Source organism: Urocitellus parryii, chromosome 4 (assembly GCF_045843805.1).
Source record: "Urocitellus parryii isolate mUroPar1 chromosome 4, mUroPar1.hap1, whole genome shotgun sequence".
Taxonomy (NCBI): domain Eukaryota; kingdom Metazoa; phylum Chordata; class Mammalia; order Rodentia; family Sciuridae; genus Urocitellus; species Urocitellus parryii.
In genome coordinates, this window is record NC_135534.1 from 174,704,353 (window position 1) to 174,726,213 (window position 21,861).

The window sequence follows — 21,861 nt, forward strand, 5'->3', positions numbered from 1 at the left end:
TCAGCTTCAGTAGATGTTGTATTATTGTAGGGACAGACGAGGCAAGGCACCAAAGATAGCAGGAAACAGTTTTATTTGGCTGCAGCCAGGCTCAGAGGGCACAGCTTTTGCTGTAATCAATTAATCTCCTGATCCCTGAGTTCAGGTAGTTTCAGAGTTTTATACCCAGCATGTAAGGGGAGGGGCTCAGAAGTTCACATAAAAGCAGCTTTTTTTTTTTTTTTTCCCACTGTTTTGGGCAAGTTAACCCTTCAAGGACAACATCTAAGAAAGGGAGAGCTTCTTCTCCCTTTTCTTTCCTCCCCCTGCCAGTTGTTACCATGGAGCTCAGTTAGTAACTTACCTTTAAAATGTAGACATCTTTGTGAAGTCCCAGTTCAAGGCCAGAGGCCATGTTTGCACATTTCTACAAACTACTACACTGGATATATTTGTGAAAAACTAGTAAGGGGGTGTCCAGCACCTGGAGTTCTGGTATCTTCCCGGCCAATGGCCAAGTAAAACTGGGCGACATGAAAATAGGAAGTTTATCTACATTGAACTCTTTTGCAGAGACTCTTTTGCTGACAGTCCTAAAATCAGGCATGGTGAAGATTTCTAGAGAAGCTCAGTTAAGACTTTTCTGTGGAGAAAAGGGGTGCCACTTCAGTTGCCCACATATTTTCTGAAGAGATTATAATAGTTCCAACTCCTATAGCAATATATAAGAGGTCTAGATACTGCACATCCTTGCAAATTATTTTTTAACTTTTTGAGGGAGGTGGGGTTCAATGGGGATTGAACCCAGGGCCTTGCACTGTAGTGGCACTCCCTCCTCCACAGAAAAATCTTAATTAAGCTTCTCTAGGGACCCTCACCAAATCTATTCTTAGACTATCAGCAAGAATTTCTGCAAAAAAAGTTTTCAGGTGGGAAGTGTGTTCAGAGTAGACTGTGATAAGGCAGTCTGGTGGAGCCAGGAGCTTTCACAGAGGCATTTGCATTTCAAAGGATAGAAGTTAGATCCCTAGGAGTCCACAAGATAGGAGTAAATGGTACAAATCAGGTTCCTTGGAAACCAGCTTGGTGGTAGTGTTTTTGTGTGTGGGGGGGTGGGTGGGTGGAGCCTCTTCCTTTCCTAGGCACTGGTTTTCACAGAGTGTCCTTGATTTATTTTCCAGGCCTGGGTTGATTGCCCAGAATAGTAGGACAAAACTACTTTTATGTGGACTTCTGCAGATTGTGAGCCTCTGAGCTCCTTCTTCCCCTACACTCTGGGTATAAAGTTCTAAGCATTTCTGAACTCAGGGTTCAGAGGGACAAACTGGTTTAGGCAAAAGCCACCTCTGGGCCTGGCTACGGCCAATAAACCTGCTTCCTGCTAATTCCTAGGTGTCCAGCTTTGTCTATCCTATAATAGCACATGCTAGGCAAGTGCTCTATAATTGAGCTACATCCTCAGCCTACATCCTTGAAAACTCTCATGATGATCTTTTTAATTTCAGTTATTTTGGTGAATCTCAGTGAGGCATTAATTGTATTTCTGTGATTTCTACTGAAGTCAAGCACTTTTTTTTTTTTTTTAATCAGTGTCAGTTGGTTATCTTGTGTTGTATGTCATGTTATCTTCTGTGAGAAACAGAAATTCTGGTGGTCCATTTTCAGAATATAGTATTTAGCCTTAACTGGGATGTAACATCCAATTGAAACTGGTCTTGAAAATCAGGATAAGGTCCTTAACCCCCCTCCCACCCCTCCCACAACACACACACACACACACACACACACACACACACTCTGACGATTAAACACCTGAGAAATACTAAGGCAAGAGCAAAAAGTTTTGTGTAAAGAACAGAGAGAGAGAGAGAGAGAGAGAGAGAGAGAGAGAGAGAGAGAGATTCCTCCAGAGAGGAGAGGGTCCAGAGCTGGTGCCCAAGGGAGTAGGGGTGTCTTGCCCCTTTTATAGATTTCAGGTTTCCTTTCGCCTCATGCTTCTTCCTCACATCCTGCCTATGTAACCAAAAGGGCAGGAAGAGAGTTATCTGGGGAGTGATTGCTTGTGTTGGAAAACGTGATCCTTCACCTTCCCCAGAGGTTGTTAGCAACCAGATGATGGGGAGTGCTATCTACTCATTAACTTTTTCTTGGTACCTGTCCTTTGCAGCTATCTGTTCATTGCTCTGCTCTCACAATCATAGTCATGTTAACTATACCCCTTTGCCCTCCCCAATTTTCAAATTAGCCCATTGCATAGATTGTTACCCCAAGCTCTTCCTATCAGAGCATGGGACAGTGCTGCCTTAGGGATAAAAATAGGTGGACTGTCCACCAAAGTGTACTTCCTTTCAGACTTTGTTCAGTAGCACACCTTCTGCAGAAGGTGTTTGCCTTGCCAAGGTTGTTGTTGTTGTTGTTCTTCTTCTTCTTTTTTAATTAGGTATATATGACAGCAGAATGCATTTTGATTTCATTGTATACAATTGCAGCACAACTGTACATTTCTATGGTTGTATACTATGTAGCTGGTCATACCATATGTACAGTCATACATTGTACCTAGGGTAATAATGTCCATCTCATTCCACCATCTTTCCTACCTTCATGTCTCCCCACCCTTACCTTCCCTTTGCTCCATCAAAGTTTCTCCATTTTTCCCATTCCCCTCCCTATTATGGATCAGCATCCACTTATCAGAGAGGACATTTTGCCAAGGTACTTCTGAGCATGTGTTTGATTTCTTGCAGTACCCAGTATTTCTAACAATTTTGGCATCCAACATGGGGCTCCATACATTGCCTAGGGGATTGTGAGTACTCCCTCCTTAGAGGACAAACCTACTAGCTTGTTGTGGTGGCCTTGGAGTGGGGGAGGAAACCTGCAATCCCTGAAGCTGACAACAGACCCCAAATTGAAAGTGGATCAGCAACCCAGGGAAAGAGCCTAAGGAAGCACCACGGTGACTAGGTAACCCCGTTCACAGACCAAGGTAGAAAAATCTATTCTTGAGAAAGACGTGGTGGTCAGGACATCTTGGAGGTTGAGAGGGTGTTGCAAGAAACTTCCAGTGGGGGGTTGAGCCCCCCCCCCCAAAAAAAATAAAAAACCTCTAAAACTGTAGTGTAGAAAAAGAGAATGCTGGCAAGGGAAAAGACACCCAAATTTCCCCAGATGCCCCTTTGGGTCTTATGTTAAAATATTGGAAAGATAGTCCTAGGACAAAAGGGAAAAAGAAACCAAAGATGATAAAATACTGTTGTTTTTATTTGGACTCATTGAGCATGTAAGGAGTTTGGGGTATACAATAAATCTCCAGAAAAAAATTCTAGGCCTAGGGACAGGGAGGGAAAATGAAAAGCACGGGCCCATCCTATGTCTGAGTCATACTATAAAAAGCTGTAACGGGCTGTATTTTAATTTCTAAAAGGTTAAATCTGATAGTTCTTTTTCATCCCACCTGTAAGGATTTAATACCTGGTAAACAGCTACCAAATTTTTGTTTCCTCTCAGTTTTATGTACACTTCAACATACCTGTGTTATTTAGTATGTCATGTTTATATACATGCTCGTGTCTATATCTTGTACATGGTATCAAACTTGGTTTATAGGTAAATGAGTACTCATAAATTTAATACATGGATCCAAGTCCCTTTCAGTTTATGTGACTTAAATAAAACTAACAAATAAGAGTCAATTTAAATTGGTAAGAGTAAAGATGCTGTTGAAATCACTAATCCACATATTTTTCTAGGTGGCAAACCAAACAAACAAAGTGTTGGTTTCTATAAAATGTTTAAAGTGCAATGTCTATTGCTTCTAAGGATTTTTCTTTGGCAGGAATAAATCTAGTTAAATTATTAACTAGGCTTGTTTGATAGCTTGGTTTTCATGGGTAACCTAAGTTAGAAATGGGTAAATTGGGTTTTTAAAAATATTTATTTTTTAGGTGTAATTGGACACAATACCTTTATTTAATTTATTTATTTTTATGTGGTGCAGAGGATCAAACCCAAGGCCCTGCATGTGCTAGGCAAGTGCTCTACCACTGAGCTACAACCCAAGCCCTGGTAAATTAGTTTGTGTGTGTGTGTGTATATATGTGTATGTGGTGCTAGGGATTGAATTCAGGGCCTTGTGCAAGCGAGGCAAGTGCTCTACCAACTGAGCTATATCCCCAGCCCCCTTAGTTTTTAACATAAATAGAATTAATCTTCAGAAATGTGTTAGAAGAGACATCTGAGCCAGGCGTGGTGTCGCATGCTTGTAATCCCAGCGGCTTGGGAAGCTAAGGCAAGAGGACCACACGTTCAAAACCAGCCTCAGCAACAGCAAGGTACTTAGCAACTCATTGAGACCCTGTCGCTAAATAAAATTCAAAATAGGTTGGGGATGTGGTTCAGTGGTCAAGTGCTCCTGAGTTCAGTCCCTAGTACCAAAATAAATAAATAAATAAACAAATAAAGAAAGAAAGAAAGAAAAGAAGAATAAAGGAAGAGACATCTGATTAATTTGCCAAATTCATATACTAAAACATCAACTATGTATAAACTCAAGTATTCTTGGCTTCTGGAATTCCATAAGGTAACATATATTTGGGTCTGTTAAATGTGTTTTTATAAATTTATAAATAAAAGAAAAAGTTTAAGATTGCTTGTTTTAGAGTTTTAACCTAAAAGCAATATTAATAAGAGTTAAAATTCTAACAGGTGTAATTATATATGCAAAAAGTACAAAAGGTTTCAGCTATGTTTCAATTAAAGTACTATAAAAAGCTTATTAAAAAGTGATTTGTGGGCTGCGAATGTGGCTCAAGCGGTAGCGTGCTTGCCTGGCATGCGTGCGGCCCAGGTTCAATCCTCAGCACCACATACAAACAAAGATGTTGTGTCCGCCGATAACTAAAAAATAAATATTAAAAAATTCAGTCTGTCTCTCTCTCTCTTTAAAAAAAAAAGTGATTTGTTTAAATTTAGAAATTTTATAAGGATTGTTTCAGAATGTAAATTTAGGAAAGAGTCAGCACTGGAAAAAGAGAGATATAAAAAAGTTATAGATATGGAAATATATTTTAGTATGAAAAGTTAGAAGGAAAAAGAAATGTTTCTGGGTGAGAAAGTATTTCATATGGTAAACAAGTTGTAGAATGTCTAAGTAAGTTGCACAAGGCTTGTGGAAGTAACTCTCAAAAAGTTCATATGTGTGATTAAGTTGACTATAATCAGCACAAAGTTATTTAAGTGTTTTTCCTTAAGGTTAACCTTTAATAGGTGAATTCTATATGTTTGGAAACAACAATTACCCTTTAAAACATTGATCTGCTATTATATATCAAGACAACTTCTTGTGTCTATTAGGTTTTATTACTTTAAAACTAAGTCTTAAAGGATTTAGAGTTTGTATCTGTTTCAAAGTCTTTTAAATGATTACTTTGTAACTGGTCAAATAAACAATTGTTTTGTATACATCTGAGAACTGTTTGAGTCTTGTCTGTTTTTTAATACATGCTCATCTTTTTTAATATATATATATCTATATAAATCTATATCTATATCTATATCTATATAATTTTTTTAATGTGATGCTGGGGTTCAAACCCAGTATCTCACATGTGCTAGGCAAGTGCTCTACCACTGAGCCACAACACTAGTCCTTGCCTAAGTTTTAATGTAAAAGCTAAACTTAATTAATAAGGACATCTGTGTAATTGTGATCCTAACCATTACTGGTTTCTCCGTATATTAGATGCATTCATGTTCTTCAAGTATACAAGCATTTCAAAATATAAAGCTTAGGAGAGTATTTTATCAAATTGGTGTTCTCCAAAATAAAATTGTCTATAGCAATAATCTCCTCAGATTTACATAGAAATAACCAATTTGGTTGGTATTTATGTCATTCAATATTTTGTAGCTGGATAAAGGTAACCTGTTATCAATAAATTATAAGTTATATACATAGTAATTTTGTGTTACCTTTTACACTAGGATGGGAATTTAAATGTGTTTTTAGAAGGTAATAAGGAGAGTATGATTTGTTTAAGTTAAGAGGGTCTCTTGGCCTTTTTGTTTTATTCATGTTTCAGATGTGATGTTGTATTATGTTAACTGATATTTAGATAGATTTGGGAAGTAATACATGAGAACTTTGTAAAAATGATATTTAAGAAAGAGGCAACTTATGGCTTCAGAAATAAAGCATTTTACATAAGATTTGTCATGAACCCAGACTCACCTGAAATAAGACTGCCTCTGACCTTATTTTATGTTAGGGTGACTCCCAAGTAGGCCAGAATTAAGCACATTTATAGTTAGGTTCAAAAGATAAATTTTTGTTGTAAAGGTTATTGTGATCTCAATCAGACATAACTTTCCTCTGTTCATATATGAATACACGAGCAGTGTAACTCCACATCATGTTCAACCACAAGAATAGAATCTGATTAGAATAAGTTATACTATATGTGTGTGTGTGTGTGTGTGTGTATGTGTATATATATATATATATATAGTCAAAATACAGTTTACTGGGTTGGGATTGTGGCTCAATGGTAAAGCCCTTGCCTAGCACGTGTGAGGCACTTAGTGTGATTCTTAGCACCACATAAAAACAAATAAATAAAATAAAAAGGCATTGTGTCTATCTACAACTAAAAAAATATAATACAGTTTACAGGCACTGGATTGTAGCTCAGCGGTAGAGCACTTGCATAGCGTGTGTGAGGAACTGGGCTCAATCCTCAGCTCCACATAAAAATAAAAACAAAACAAAGGTATTGTGTTCATCTTCAACTAAAAATGTTTTTTAAAATACAGTTTACTTTCACGTATATCTAAAATGAACAACAAAAAAGTAAAAAATAAAACACATTTTCCACACACAAAAAAGACTACTGTGAGCTCAAAAATAAATAAGAGATATAATACAAAACTAAGTAAGGATTTGGATAAATTATAAAATGTATTTAAAGTTGAAAAGAGTTTTGTTTTTTGTTTTTAATTTTTTTGGTTATTAATGGATCTTTTATTTATTTATTTGTATATGGTACTGAGGATTGAACCCTGGGCTTCACACATGACAGGCAAGTGCTCTACCACTGAGCCACAACTCCAGCCCAAGAATTTTAAAAGGAAGTAAAATTTACAAAGAATCTTGTATGTGATTGAGTTGATAAATTTATGGGTCTCTGTGGCAGCAAAATAGATATTAAAGATATAGTCTGACTGGGTGTGGTGGCACACACCTGTAATCCCAGTGGCCGGGAGACTGAGACAGGAGGATCACAAGTTCAAAGCCAGCTTCAGCAAAAGCCAGCCTCAGCAAAAGATATAGCTTGGTGCCTCTTTTCTGTGTGTTTTTGGGGGAATAGCAGTTTGATCAGTGTCTGAAACTGGAGGCAGCCCAATGTTGTGGAAAAGACTAGATTTGGTCCCAGAGAATCTAGAATCAAGTGTATGCCCTTTGGGAAATCTAAGTTCATATCAAGGCATTCAAAATGGGGAAAGAGTATTATTGCATTTGGGGAATTAAAAAAGGAGCTTCAGATGAAGATATTAAAAAGGCTTACCAAAAATAAGCCCTCAAATTTCATCTGGACAAGAACAAATCTCCTCAAGCAGAGCAAAAATTTAAAGAGGTCACAGAAGCTTATGAAATGTTGAGCGATCCTAAAAAGAGGGAAATATATGATCAGTTTGGGGAAGAAGGGTGAAAAGGAGGAGCAGGAGGTACCTTCCAGTACACCTTTTGTGGTAATACTCATGCCACATTTGCAGCATTTTTCGGAGGTTCCAACCCCTTTGAAATCTTTGGAAGACAGATGTGTGATGGTAGATATTCTGAAAAAATGGAAATAGATGGAGATCTTTTTAGTGCCTTGGGATTCAGCATGAATGGATATTCAAGAAACAGGAATTCTGTGGGGCCATCCCATCTCAAACAATATCCTTCAGTTATTCATGAATTTAGAGTATCACTTGAAGAAATATACAATGGTTGTACCAAACAGTTCTTAGAAAAGGGTAAACCCTGATGGAAGGAATTATAGATTTGAGGACAAAATTCTCACCATTGAAATTAAAAAAGGGTTGAAAGAAGGCACCAAAATTTACTTTTCCAAGGGAAGAAGATGAAACACCAAATAATATTCTGGCAGACACTGTTTTTATTATTAAAGACAAAGATCACCCCAAATTTAAAAGAGATAAATCAAATATAATTTATAATGCTAAAATTAGTTTATGGGAGACATTGTGTGGCTGTTCAATTAATGTACCTACACTGAATGGAAGAAACATACCTATGACAATAAATGATATTGTAAAATCTGGCATGAGAAAAAGAATTATTGGATATGGCCTGCCATTTGCAAAAAGTCCTAATCAGTGTGGTGACCTTCTAATGGAATTTGAGATGTCCTTCCTAGATACTATATCTTCATCATCCAAAAAAGTTCTTAGAAAACATCTTCCTGCCTCACAGAATGAAGAATTTTATTACCCATATTTTGATAAGGCACTGAAAATATAAAAGGACTGGCAGTTTACTGATGTAGATGTGAATTCTGTAAAAAAAAAATGTGTAAATTCTTCTGAGGGCTCATTAAATTGCATGAATAGAGATGGTTCAAATAAACAGGCAAAAGGGATTTTTACAGTTAGAGATGAAGGGAAAACTTCTCACTGTATTTTATTTCTCCCAAATCAGAAATTTTAGTATTTTGCTTATACATGAAAGTTGGTGTAATGGTTAATTTGAATTGTCAAGTGATTTGATTAGGAGATGCCAAAGATTAAGAGAATTACAGGTGTGTCAATGAGGGTGTGTCTAGGAATGTTTAACATGTGGGATAGCCAACTGAAGTGGAGACACTCCCTATGTGTAGGCAGCACCGACCAATAGGATGATGGCTTGGATGGAATAAAAGTTGGAAGAACAAGTGTGTGGCAGCAGATGCAAGCTCAATTCTTCTTGAATGGGTTCTTGATCACCGCAGTCATCTGAGGATATCAGACCCTTGCTTCAATTCTCCAGTAGCCTTTGGTCTTAGACTAGGGTAGCATCATTGATCCCTCTTGTTCTGGGGCTTTAGCTTCTTGGACTGTGCAGCTACTGGTCCTTCCAGCTCTCCAGCCTGGCCATTGTGGACTATCTAGCTTCTGGTCGAGTAAGCCAACCTAATAAGTCTGCCTTTTATAATAATACTTTCTGTTGATTCTTTTCCTCTAGAGAACCCTGACTAATACAGTTGGTTTTGTGAAGTCAGCAGATATATTTTTAAATAAAGTACTAGACAATCCAATTAGTTTATTTCTTATATCTTTAGATAATAAGTATTACTAGGTTCCTGTTTATAATGGAAATTTCAATTCTTTTAAAAAATTTTATATTTTTTATTCATAGATACAACTTTTTTAAATGTTTTTTATTTATTTTTATGTGGTGCTGAGAATTGAACTCAGTGCCATGGGAGGCAAGTGCTATACCACTGAGCTATGGTCTCAGCCCTCAATTCTTAACTATACATGCAATATGTATTTCTAGAAGAGAATAAAAGCCAAAGTTGTTTGGAAATGTGGTTATTAGATTTAAATCACCCTGAAATACTGTTTAAGGGCTAATACTAACCAGTAAAGAACATATTCATGAATATGTTTCACCATTTTGATTTTTGAAGTATATGGTATTATTTTCTCTATTTATTTATTTATTAGTTGTTGATAGAAGTTTATTTTTCTTTGTTTATATGTGGTGCTGAGAATTGAACCCAGTGCTTCACATATGCTCGGCAAGTGCTCTGCCACTGAGCCACCACCCCAGCCCCCAGTTGTAATGTTCTTAAGACCAGACCTTTCCTTCATAAAAATAAAATAAATGGCAATTTGTCTCCTGTGGAAATCCCAATTGCCTGAATTACTGATATTTTAGAAATAGACTGTTTTTAAATGCTATATGTAATTTTATGCATGTTAACTATATATCTTTGGCTTAATAAATTATAGGCTCATTTTGTTGTCCACTAGTTTAAAATAATTTGTTTAATAAGAAATGTGTTTTTAGAGGAAATGAAACACTGTTACGGAATTAATTTCCAATTACACAGTTTGCTATAACTTACTCATATATGCTATATATACCTTATATAATTTCCCTAAAAAGAATAAACTATTACTAATGGTGTTAAACCAAAATATAGGAAACATAAACACAAACTGCTGCTTATGATCAATGTTGCTACTACTTGCTATGCATATAAGCATTTTACTTTTTTATATGTATAGATTTCATTTTAAAAATATATTTGCATTTAAAATAAAAATACATATTTTAGTGTTATTATAGAAATGATGTTTCTTGGTTCACAGCTATTATACAAACTGAAATGTTTTTGCACGTAATTTTGTTTTGTATATTCCTTGTAAAACTTTATAACTGTTGCCTGTTAGTGTTTTGCAGCATTGCTTCTTTTTTTTTTTTTAGTATTTATTTTTTAGTTTTAGGTGGACACAATATCTTCATTTTATCTTTATGTGATGTTGAGGATTGAACCCAGTGCCTCGCGCATGCCAGGCAAGTGCGCTACCATTTAAGCCACATCCCCAGCCCGCAGCATTGCTTCTAATAGGATAATCTGAATTAATTTGAGAAAATAGGCCATCACCTATAGGACAGATAATGCTGACTTCCCAGTACTAATACTGACCCCAATTAATTATAGACATTAAAGTTAAAACCTAGCTACTCCTACTTCAAGACTGGTAAAACTGACCTACCTGCTAGATGTTTAAAAACCAAAATTTATAGACCAAAATCAAGGAAGTAAAAGGGCCAAGGAAAAAGTAGCCAATATTTTGGCCCTTGCCCTCTAAGGTCAGCTAGGATGCAGGGAAAAATGGGTCCCCTATAAGGGCCCTGCAACTCTAGTGAGTCACCTGACCTCCTAATCCCCTCTCTAGGGGATCAAGAGGATCCTAGAGAACAGGAAGTCAACTAGTGCACATTCTTCAAAGTGGAGTGTCATCAAAGAGAGAAATGTGCCTGAAGTTTTCAAGGAAAGCCACATGTGGTCAGAAAGACCCTGACCTGCCCTGACAGATGGCACATTTGGAAGAGGAAAAGCTAAAGGAGCCAAAAGGCTTCTCATAAGTCCTTAAGGGTGATCCCTGACAAATATCGGTTGACTCTAACAGTATATAGGATAAAAGGTTATTTTTTACCAACTCTCTCTTAGATACCTGGTAGGAGAGTATAACCCAAACACAGCTATACATGGACATTTAATAGATAATACAATGATTCTTTTATCGTTAATTTAGATAACATTTGTTTCAGTCCCCCTGAAAGTAAGTAAAACTGGGAGGTTCTAAAGGAAGGTTTTTTTTTTTTTTTTTTTTTTTTTTTTTTACACAGGAGTGCCTGATAAATATCACAAAAGCTCTGCCAAAGTCACAAGTTTGTTCTGAGTCAATTTGAGACCTACACACTCTTTCTAACTTCCTGCATAGGTGGACTTGGATCTGTGTCTCTGTTTTGTTGTTGTTTTTTCTAGTATGATTACTATGAGCTGCTGCTCAGACTTCTCTGGAATTCACAATTCATCACTTCCAGCTTGGAAACTTGGATTTAATCAAGTCTTGGAAAGAAGACAAGCTTCAGCCGAGCCAGAAAGACCTTACTAAGTGCTTCTAATGACCAGAATGACTATCTGAACTGCTAAAAAGGGGAGAACTCATTTTCATGAGTGATTTCCACCTCAAAAAGTTAATGTCTAGGATGGATGACAGTATCAAAGGATACAAGAACAAAAGTGAAAATAAGATAGAAAGGTATAAAAAGAAAAAGGGACAACTTCTGAGAAATAGAAAGTTCAGTGGTCCACTTTCAGAATAAGAATTGAGCCTTAATTGGAATACAAGATCCAATCATAGCCATTTTGAGATCCAGTTATAGCCATTTTTAACTATACCCCTTCTCTTTGCCCTCCCCAATTTTAAAATTAGCCCCTCACATAGATTGTAACCCAAAGCTCCTTCTATCAAAGCAAGAGACAGTGCTGCCTTAGGGATGAAAGCATGTGGACTTCCTGCTGAAGTCTGCTTGCTTGCCAGACTTTATTCAGTAGCACATCCTTCTGCAGAAGTAAAGTTTGGGGGCTGGGGCTGAAGCTCAATGGTAGAGCACTTACCTAGCATGTGTGAGGCACTGGGTTCAATCTGTAGCACCACCTAAAAATAAACAATTAAAATAAAGCTATGCTGTCCATCTACAAGTACAAAAAAAAAAAAATTAAAGTTTGCCTTTACTTGTTGAAAGTAATGCTCCTTACAACCATGTGTTTGATTTCTTGTGACACCCCAGTGTTCTAATACTTCTTTTGTGACTTGTCCAATCAAGTCCTTGGCCCATTTTTCCATTTACTTTTCTGTATTTCCCTATATATTTGTAGGAACTCTTTGTATATTCTAGATATGATTCTTTTGCTAGAAAAAAAAATCTGTTGAAAATACATTTTCCACACTATGGTTTACCTTTTTCATTTTTATTATTTTTTTTAAGATGAACACGACATCTTTATTTATTTATTTTTATGTGGTGCTGAGGATTGAACCCAGTGCCTCACATGTGTGAGGCCAGTGCTCTACCACTGAGCTATAACTCCAGAACCCACCTTTTTATTTTCTGTATTGTGTCTTTCAATGAACAAATTGTTAACTTTAATACAGTTCAATGTATCTTTTTGGTTAATAAATTTTCTGTTTAAAAATCTTTGCCTACCCTAAGGTAATGAATGTATTCTCTTATGCTGAAACTTTATTATTTTACCTTTTATAAACATCTGGAATAGATTTTGTGTATGGTCTGAGGTAGGGGTCAAGGTTTAACGTTTATGGAGGAAGAACAGAGGCTGTACTGGGAGCCTTAGAGTTCTACGAAGAACAGAGGCTGTACTGGGAGCCTTAGAGTTCTACCTTATACTGTATTGAATTGTTTGAGGAAGAAAGGGGCCATAGGTCTTGTGTATATATTTAAATGTATTTGGGTTGGGAGAAGGCCTTGGTCTGGGCCAGAGAACTCCTCATGGTCCCCTGACTACTGGGCATGGCTATATCCATTCTGAGTTCCTTCTCCCTATTATCCCCTACCAACCCCTGAGACCCCACCCCTACCCTACCTTAGTTGCTGGATCTATTCACATTCATAAAGATGGGAATTGATTTTCCACTTGTAGGATTTTTCTACTATACTCTCTGTCTTTATTCACATTCTGCAATGTTAATTAGTTCAGCCCCTCCAGACAAACATTTTTTTTTGCTTTTTTTTTAAACCCTTTTTTTTTTTAAGAGAGAGAGAGAATTTTAATATTTATTTTTTAGTTTTCGGCAGACATAACATCTTTGTATGTGGTGCTGAGGATCGAACCCGGGCCGCAAGCATGCCAGGCGAGCGTGCTACCACTTGAGCCACATCCCCAGCCCCTTTTTTTTGCTTTTATCTGTATTGCTAGGTGGAGATTTTGGATTATATCTCAAAAGTAGGTGCTTTGCTAGGGAGTGGTGGTGCACACCTATAATCCCAGCTGCTCTGGAGGCTGAGGCAGGAGGATTGTGAGTTCAAAGCCAGCCTCAGCAAAAGCGAGGCACTAAGCAACTCAGTGAGACTCTGTCTCTAAATAAAATACAAAATAGGGCTAGGGATGTGGCTCAGCGGTCGAGTGACCCTAAATTCAATCCCTGGTAGCCCCCACAAAAAGCAGGTATAGTTTATTTCAGCTTGTTCCTTTAGAAAAGAAATCGTATAAATTTTTGTCTATGTACAGGGCTCATCCAAATAGTCTCCATGCTTTTGTGGATATAATTTTAGTGATGAAACAAGGTTTCTCTGTGTCTATTGTAACTGAGATGTCAGTTGGGGTCATCTTTTCTTTTGAGATTAGACAAAATTGCTGCTATTCCTTTACCTTATATAAAGGAAGAACTCTAGTACCATTCTAGAGACTTCTGTGAAATCTGGGATGGGGAGGAGTTTGATTTTTTCATGATATTCTCTCTCTCTTTTTATTATACAAGTCAGTGTTGAATTTTATTTGACTGAAGAATTACCCTCTATGAGAAGTCTACATGATATAATTACACGTGAAAATGTTTCCAAGGAAGTTGAGAAAACACGAATTCAGTAAAAGCTGGAACTTGCTAAAATGTGTTATAACTGATGATGTCAGCTGGGCATGGTGACCCATGCTGTAATCCCAATTACTCAGAAAGCTGAGGCAGTAGGATCATAAATTCAAGTCCAGCCTGGGCAACTTAGCAAGACCCTGTCTCGAAATAAGAAACGTGAAAATATAAAAGACTGGCAATGTAGCTCAGTGGGAGAGCTCCCCTGGATTCAATCCCTGGTACCATCAAAAACAAAAACAAAACCCCCAAACAACTGAGTGGCAAAAATATATGTAAATACATGTAAAGCTGGGATTACAGACTGTGGGTTTGATCCACCACCAAAAAAAAAAAAAAAAAAAATGCAAAACAAACAAATACAAAACAAAATCACAAAACAAAATAAGATTATGTGAAGCAGAAAAAAGCTTTGCAAGGCTTATGAAAATGTAATTTGGGATGGGAAAGAGGATAAAATGAATTGGACATAACTTTCCTGTGTTCATATATGAATATACAACCAGTGTAACTCCGTATCATGTAGAACCACAAAAATGGGAAGTTATATTCCCTGTATGTATGATGTGTCAAAATACATTCTACTGTCATGTATAATTTAAAAGAATACATAAAGATTTAAAGAAGCAAATACAAAAAAGTGTAATTTTTAAAAACTGTTTATTAATTGTGTAAAGTACTTTGCAGAAAATATTTGAATCTATCATGTGTTATTAAACTATTAATGCATTATTAAACTAATGTGTCAATTTTAGTTTTCATTTGTTCTTATAAACTTAATTATGCTGGGGCTGGAAGTTTTAGCTCAGTGACAAGAGTGCTTACTTTTGTGTGTAAGGCCTTGTGTTTAATTTTCAACATCATACAATAAAACAAAACCCAGAATCATATTCTGCTTCCATTTCTGACAAAACTATCAGAAAACTGATGATTGTTAGTTTGCTTTTAAGTCTTGGGTGCTAGGGACTTGAACTCAGGGACTTGCCCATACTTGAGCAAATACTCTTTCACTGAGCCACAATACCACTGGGCATGGCTATATCCATTCTGAGTTCCTTCTCCCTATTATCCCCTACGAACTCCTGAGACCCCACCCCTACCCCACCTTAGTTAAAATTTTTATTTGGGGAAAGTCTCACTAAGTTTCCCAGGCTTGTCTTGAACTGTGATCCTCCTGCCTCAGCCTACCAAGTCACTGGGGTTACATATGTGTGACACCTTGCCTGGCCTAGAAAGACATTTTCAAAGATGACATATATAAAATCTTAATCAGAATTATCAAATGAATATTGTAATTGATTTTTTTTTTTTTGGTACTAGGGATTGAACTCAGGGGTACTCAACCACTGAAACACATCCCCAGCCCTATTTTGTATTTTATTTAGAGACAGGGTCTCACTGAGTTGTGTAGTGCCTGGCTTTTGCTGAGGCTGGCTTTGAACTCACAATCCTGCTGCCTCGACCTCTGGAGATGCTGGGATTACAGGCATGTGCCACCAGACCAAGCTTGCAATTGATTTTTAAGAAATGTAGATGAACACAGTACTTTTATTTATTTTTTATATAGTGCTGAGGATCGAATCCAGTACCTCACATGTGCTAGGCAAGTGCTCTACCATTCACCCACAATTCCAGCCCCTGCAATTGATTTTGATAATGTTGTGAACTCCAACTAAGCAAAATGTTACCTCCAGAAAAGATTATCATCCTTCTCATTTGTAGACCAAAAAAATTATTCAGTTTTTATTTGTTTAATATTATCAATTTAAAAATTGTGGAAATTTAGTGGAATGCAGTGGCCCATGCCTGTAATCCCAGTGATTTAGGAGGATTAAAAGTATCAAGCCAGACTCTATAATTTAGTGTGACCCTTTCTCAAAATAAATAATTCAGCTGGGTGTGGTGGCACATGCCTGTTATCCCAGTGGTTTGGGAGTCTGAGGCAGGAGGATCAAGAGTTCAAAGCCAGCTTCAGCAAAAACGAGGCATTAAGCAACTCAGTGAGACCCTGTCTCTAAATAAAATACAAAATAGGGCTGGGGATGTGGCTCAGTGGTTGAGTTCCCCTAAGTTCTATCCCCAGTAACCCTCAAAATAAAAAGTAACGAATACAACTGAGCAGAGCCAAATAGATTCTGGTGCTATACTCTTAGACCTCAAAAACTGTGAACTAAATAAACTTCTTTTCTTTACAGGGTACTCAGACTATCAAGGCTACAGACAACATTCAGGTTCTAAAAAGCATCAGTAAAAGTAAACTGATAGGTGTCAAATTAGGCATGGGTAACATAATTATAAAAGACTGAAAAAAAATGACCACTAAAAATCTGCAAGGGTTTTTAAATTGTAAGGAGCTTAAGAATTACAGGATCTTTATTTTTCTATTCTATATTATGTCAAAGTACATGGAGACATCTACATAGAAAAGGTCTTAGCCTTACATCCAAAGTTTGGTGAATAAGCCTATATTTAAATATTTTAAATTAAAATAAAATGTTTGAGTTATGTACATTACTAGTATTTGATTCCTCTAATAAATCAGCTAATGAACCAGATCATGTTGAATAAGAAAGCTTTTACTATTCATGTCAAGAAATGTGTATTAGTGGCATTATTACATAACAAAGTAATCATATATGTGCATGTTGAAAAAAAATTCACAGCTGGGTGTGGTGCCACGGGTCTGTTAATCCCAGTGATTTTGGAGTCTGAGGCTGGAGGATTGCAGGTTCAAGGCTAGCCTCACTACTTATTGAGACTGTCTCAAAATAAAAGATAAAAAAGTGTTGTGGGTGTTGCTCAGTGGGTAAAGTGTCCCTGTGTTCAATCCCCATTACTATAAAAAAAGATATGTGTGTATATATGCATACATACATGATATAATACATACATATATTTTTGTTAAAAAATAAAAAATACAAAAGTAGTGGGGTTATGGCTTAGTGATAGAGCACTGTGGGTGGGTTTCATTGCCATTATCAAATACAAAAAATGTGGAAATTTGCTTTCTTTCTTGATATATAAGTACCTATATAATAGCTTTAAATTTGCTTTATGGCCCACAAAGCCTAAATATTTACTGTTTGATTCTTCATGGAAAAAGTTTGTTGATCTCTCCTATCAATAATGTATAGTAGTAAAACTGAGAGAATACCCCATCATTTCTTCTGTTTCCAATTATTGGATAATGTTTTTCAATAGATACAGACATCCCTACTCTCAGAAGCTTTGTACTAGATTGAGGGGAGGAGTGAACAGGCAATAAATAAAAATGTATAAGTGAAAAGAGAACTGAAGGAATGGTATGTGAAAATAAAACAGTGTGATAGAGAGTGCTGGGGATCCAATTAGATTGGGTGGCCAGGGAAGGTGTTACCAAGAAGGTAATTGCAAATTAAGCCCAAATGATAAGAATTAAACAGGTAAAGATTTTGAGACAGTTTATACCAGCATTGGATTTTTGTGGGGGAGGGGTTGGTGGGCACTGGTGATTGAACTCAGGGACACTCAACCACTGAGCCACATCCCCAGCCCTATTTTGTATTTTATTTAGAGACAGGGTCTCACTCAGTTGCTGAGCGCCTCACCTCCATTGCTGAAGTTGGCTTTGAACTAGCTATTCTCTGTCTCAGCTTCTGGAGGCACTGGGATTACAGGTGTGGGCTATATTTGTAGTGGGGATTGAATCCAAGGGGACTTTACCACTGAGCTACAACCCCAGCCATTTTTAGTTTTTATTTTGAGGCAGGAATGGATTTGGTGCTTTTGGGGAAAATAAAAAAGGTCAATGTTGCTAGACCAAGATAAGCGGTCTATAGGGAGAGGACTGGTAGAGCCCAGACTAGGTGTCATGTCTGCTTCCTGCATCTGTCATGAGGCCCTGCCCCAGGGTTTAAGAGTAACCATCTTCTTTGCAAAATATTTTTTCATGCTCTCATATCTGCTCTCTTTTGACTCAGCCTGTGTTGGAGGCTATGTATTTGAGGTAACTGATCAAGAGTTTGCTTTGCATTCTATCCTGTCCTGGTTACTTTCACTCTGTATATCTTATTTTTGGGGTCTGAGGTTGTATAAGAAGGCCAGCCCAACTCTGACATCTGGTGGTGGTGGATAATATTGGATAGATCAAATCTTTTTTTCTTCTCCAGGCTCCAAGCTATAACATTTGGAGTGCCATTCTTTTTTTTTTTTTTTTTTTTTTATTCCTTTGGGTGCCTGGGATTGAACTCAGGTGCACTCCTCCACCACTGAGCCACATCCCCAGCACCATTTTCATTTTATTTAGGTATAGGGTCTCTCTGAATTACTTGGTGCCTCACTGTTGCTGAGCTGACTTTGAATGAGATCCTCCTGCCTCAATCTCCTGAGCCACTGGAATTTCAGGTGTGTGCCATGGCACCTGGCTGGAGTGTCATTCTCTGGTGGTACTTGTTCTAGTACTTAGAAAGTAATAGTAAAGTTGGAAAGCTGGGTTCAGCATTTAGCTTGCTACTTCATTCAGTTCTTTTTTGGTGACATCTTGGGAAAATTTGACTAACTGGCTGGATTGTAGCTCAGTGGTGGAGTGCTAGGCTCTGGATTCAATCTCCAATACCACACCACACATGGAGAAGGAGAAGGGGAAGGGGAAGAAGAGGAAGAAGAGAAAGAAGAGGAAGAAGAAGAAAACTGGTCTAAAGTAAGTTTCAGGGATCATCTGTGGATTCCAATTATCAGAGCCATTTTATCCTCCCTGGGCTTAAGTTCATGCAAAAGGTATATATCTCTTTCCTTCCTTCCTCCCTCCCTCCCTTCCTTCCTCCCTCCCTCCCTTCCTTCCTTCCTTCCTTCCTTCCTTCCTTCCTTCCTTCCTTCCTTCCTTCCTTCCTTCCTTCCTTCCTTCCTTCTGACAGGTTCTCTTTTGACATGTTGCCCAGGCTGACATGGAACTCTTGGGCCTAGGCAATATTCCTGCTTCATCCTCTCGAATAGTTGAGACTACAGGTATATGCCACCAGAGCCTGACTTTTTGTTCTAAACATGGTTGTGTGTGTGTGTTTTAATATTTATTTCTTTTGTTGTAGTTGGACACAATACCTTTATTTCACTTATTTATTTCTATGTGATACTGAGGATTGAACACAGGGTCTCGCAGGTGCAAGGCGAGCGCAGAGCCTGACTTTTGATGCTCTGGTTTTCTGTTACTGTTTGCACTGAATGGTTCCTTGATGAGTGTAACTGGTCCTGATCAAATGCCTGGAGAACAGAGGACCTTATTGCTTTCTTCCTCTGAAATTTCCCTTTTAACTGTTAAACTGCAATGCCTTAGAGCCTGTATCATAATCTTCAGTGACTCTTGCTTTCCTAAGCCCATCTTTACCATCTGTGTATATTCCCTGCTAGTGTTCTCAACATAAGTAATAATAAACAGGCTTTGGGGCTAGGGTTGTGGCTCAGTGACAGAGCGCTTGCTTTGAATATGAGAGGCACTGGGTTCGATCCTCAGCTCCACATAAAAATAAATAGACAAAATAAAGATATTGTGCCCATGTCAATTAAAAAGATATATTTAAAAAACAAGCTTTGGATTTTTACCATGTAGCAGATAATTCTGGGGGTGGGTATTTGGGATTGAATCCAGGAGCACTTTACCACTAAACAATATCCCCAGCCCTTGTTATTTCTTATTTTGAGACAGGATTTTACTAAGTTGCTTAGAGTCTTGCTAAATTGTTGAGGCTGTTCTTGAACTTGTGATCATCCTGCCTCAGCCTCTCAAGTTCCTGGGATTACAGGCCTGTGCCATAGTGTCCAGCTGTATCAGGTAATCTGAGTGCATATCTTCATTTAAACCTTAAGACCATCTTATGAAGTAGATATTATTTTTTCTCTCTTTTTAAAATTTATATATGAATAAAGTTATTATTATTATTATTATTATGTACTGGACCTTGAACCTAGGGGAATTCTACCACTGAGCTACCTCCCCAGCCAGTTTTAGTTTTTGAGACAGGGTTTCACTAAGTTGTTGAGGCTGGCTGGTAACTTGCAATCCTCCTACCCCAGTCTCCTGAGTCTCTGGTATTACAGGTGTGTGACACCACTTCTGGCCTTGTGGCCAATACATACTGTTATTACTTACTCCCTGAAAAATTAAGATTATTTAACTTGTCCTAGGTTACAGGTATGAAAACTAGGACTCAAATCCAGGTGTGATAGGCAGATTCTAAGAACTTCTCTAATGATACTATCTCCTGGTAGTATTCATGGACTTGTTTAATTTCCTTCCCTTGCATGTAACTTGCTTTTGGGAAAGAGGATACATTAAAAATGAGGGTAAGTCACTTCTGTAACTAGGTTTCAAAAGATTGTGAATTCTATTTTCATAGCAGACTCTACTGCCTTCTCAGCTTGCACGCTTTGATGAAACAAGCTGCCATGTTGGAGAGGCCCACACATGACAAGGAACAGTCAACAGCCAATAAGGAATCAGAACAACAGCCCTAGAGGAATTGAGTCCTGCCAACAATCACATGAACAAGCTTGGAAATGGATCCTTTCCAGTTCAATCTGGCACTTTGCAGCTTGTGAGAAGCTGTTCCCAGATTTCTGACCAACAGAAACTGTGAGGTTTTTTTTTTTTTTTTTTTTTTTTTTTAATGTGGTTCTAAGGATTGAACCCAGTGGCTCCCATGCTAGGCAAGCGCTCTGCCACTGAGCTACAGACTCAGCCCAGAAACTGTGAAATATTTTTTTGTTTTTAATGTGTGTGTATATGTGTGTGGTACTGGGGATAGAACCCAGGAGTGTTTAAACACTGAACTACATCCCTAGTCCTTTTAATTTTTTTTATTTGAGACAGGGTTTCACTAAGTTGCTCAGGCTGGTTTTTTACTTTTGATCCTCCTGCCCTTGGTCCTGAGTAGCTGGGATTACAGATGTGCACCACTATGCCTGGCAAATTAATGTTTCAAGCTACTGAGTTTTGGGGTAATTTGTTATATGACAATATGTACTACTCCAGATGAATCTGGCTCCAAAGTTCATGCTTGTCACAATTTTATTAGGTTGTTTCCAGGTGAATGGTGACGTTCCATCCTTCATCGGATGTCCTCTGTATCCTCTAGGAGAATTTCTGATTTCATTAGAGCTCTGTTTGCTGTCTCTAAACTCAGTCACAGAATCCATAAGTTCAATTCCTTTTTAGCAACTTGCTCTTATGGTTTAGGACAGCTGGGCTAAATAGCTAGGCATTCCAACCTCCAGTAGCCTAGAGAATACCCAGAGATTTTGAGTTCAGACATCTCCCTTGATTAGGCTGGCTGAGTTGCCTCAAAATCTTCCTTGGGTTATTGCTGCAAATTTGGATTAAAACAGGAAAGATCAAGTTTTTTCTCTTCTATAACATTTGTAGTTTCTCATAACACTTATTCCAATAAGAGGAGTCATGTGGTAGCTAGTCCCCGTTCCAGCACTAGAAGTTGAAACCAGGGGTGCTGTCCACCACTTAGCTACATCCCCAGCCCTTTTTTATTTTGAAACAGGGTCTTGCTAAATTGCTCAGGCTGGCCTCGAACTTGCAATCCTCCTACCTCAGCCTCCCAAGTCATTGGGATTACAGACATGGGCCAGCCTGGCTATGAAGTTTGCTATTTTTTTTTTAATTTTAGTTGTTTTTTAGATGGACACAATATCTTTATTTTTTTAAAATTTATTTTTATGTGTTGGTGA

General features: G+C 37.6%; 1 pseudogene; it reads left to right on the forward strand.

Annotated features, from left to right (window-relative positions):
- Positions 1–7,865: 7,865 nt before the first annotated feature.
- Positions 7,866–8,506, forward strand: LOC113175941 (dnaJ homolog subfamily B member 4 pseudogene; annotated as a pseudogene).
- Positions 8,507–21,861: the final 13,355 nt, after the last annotated feature.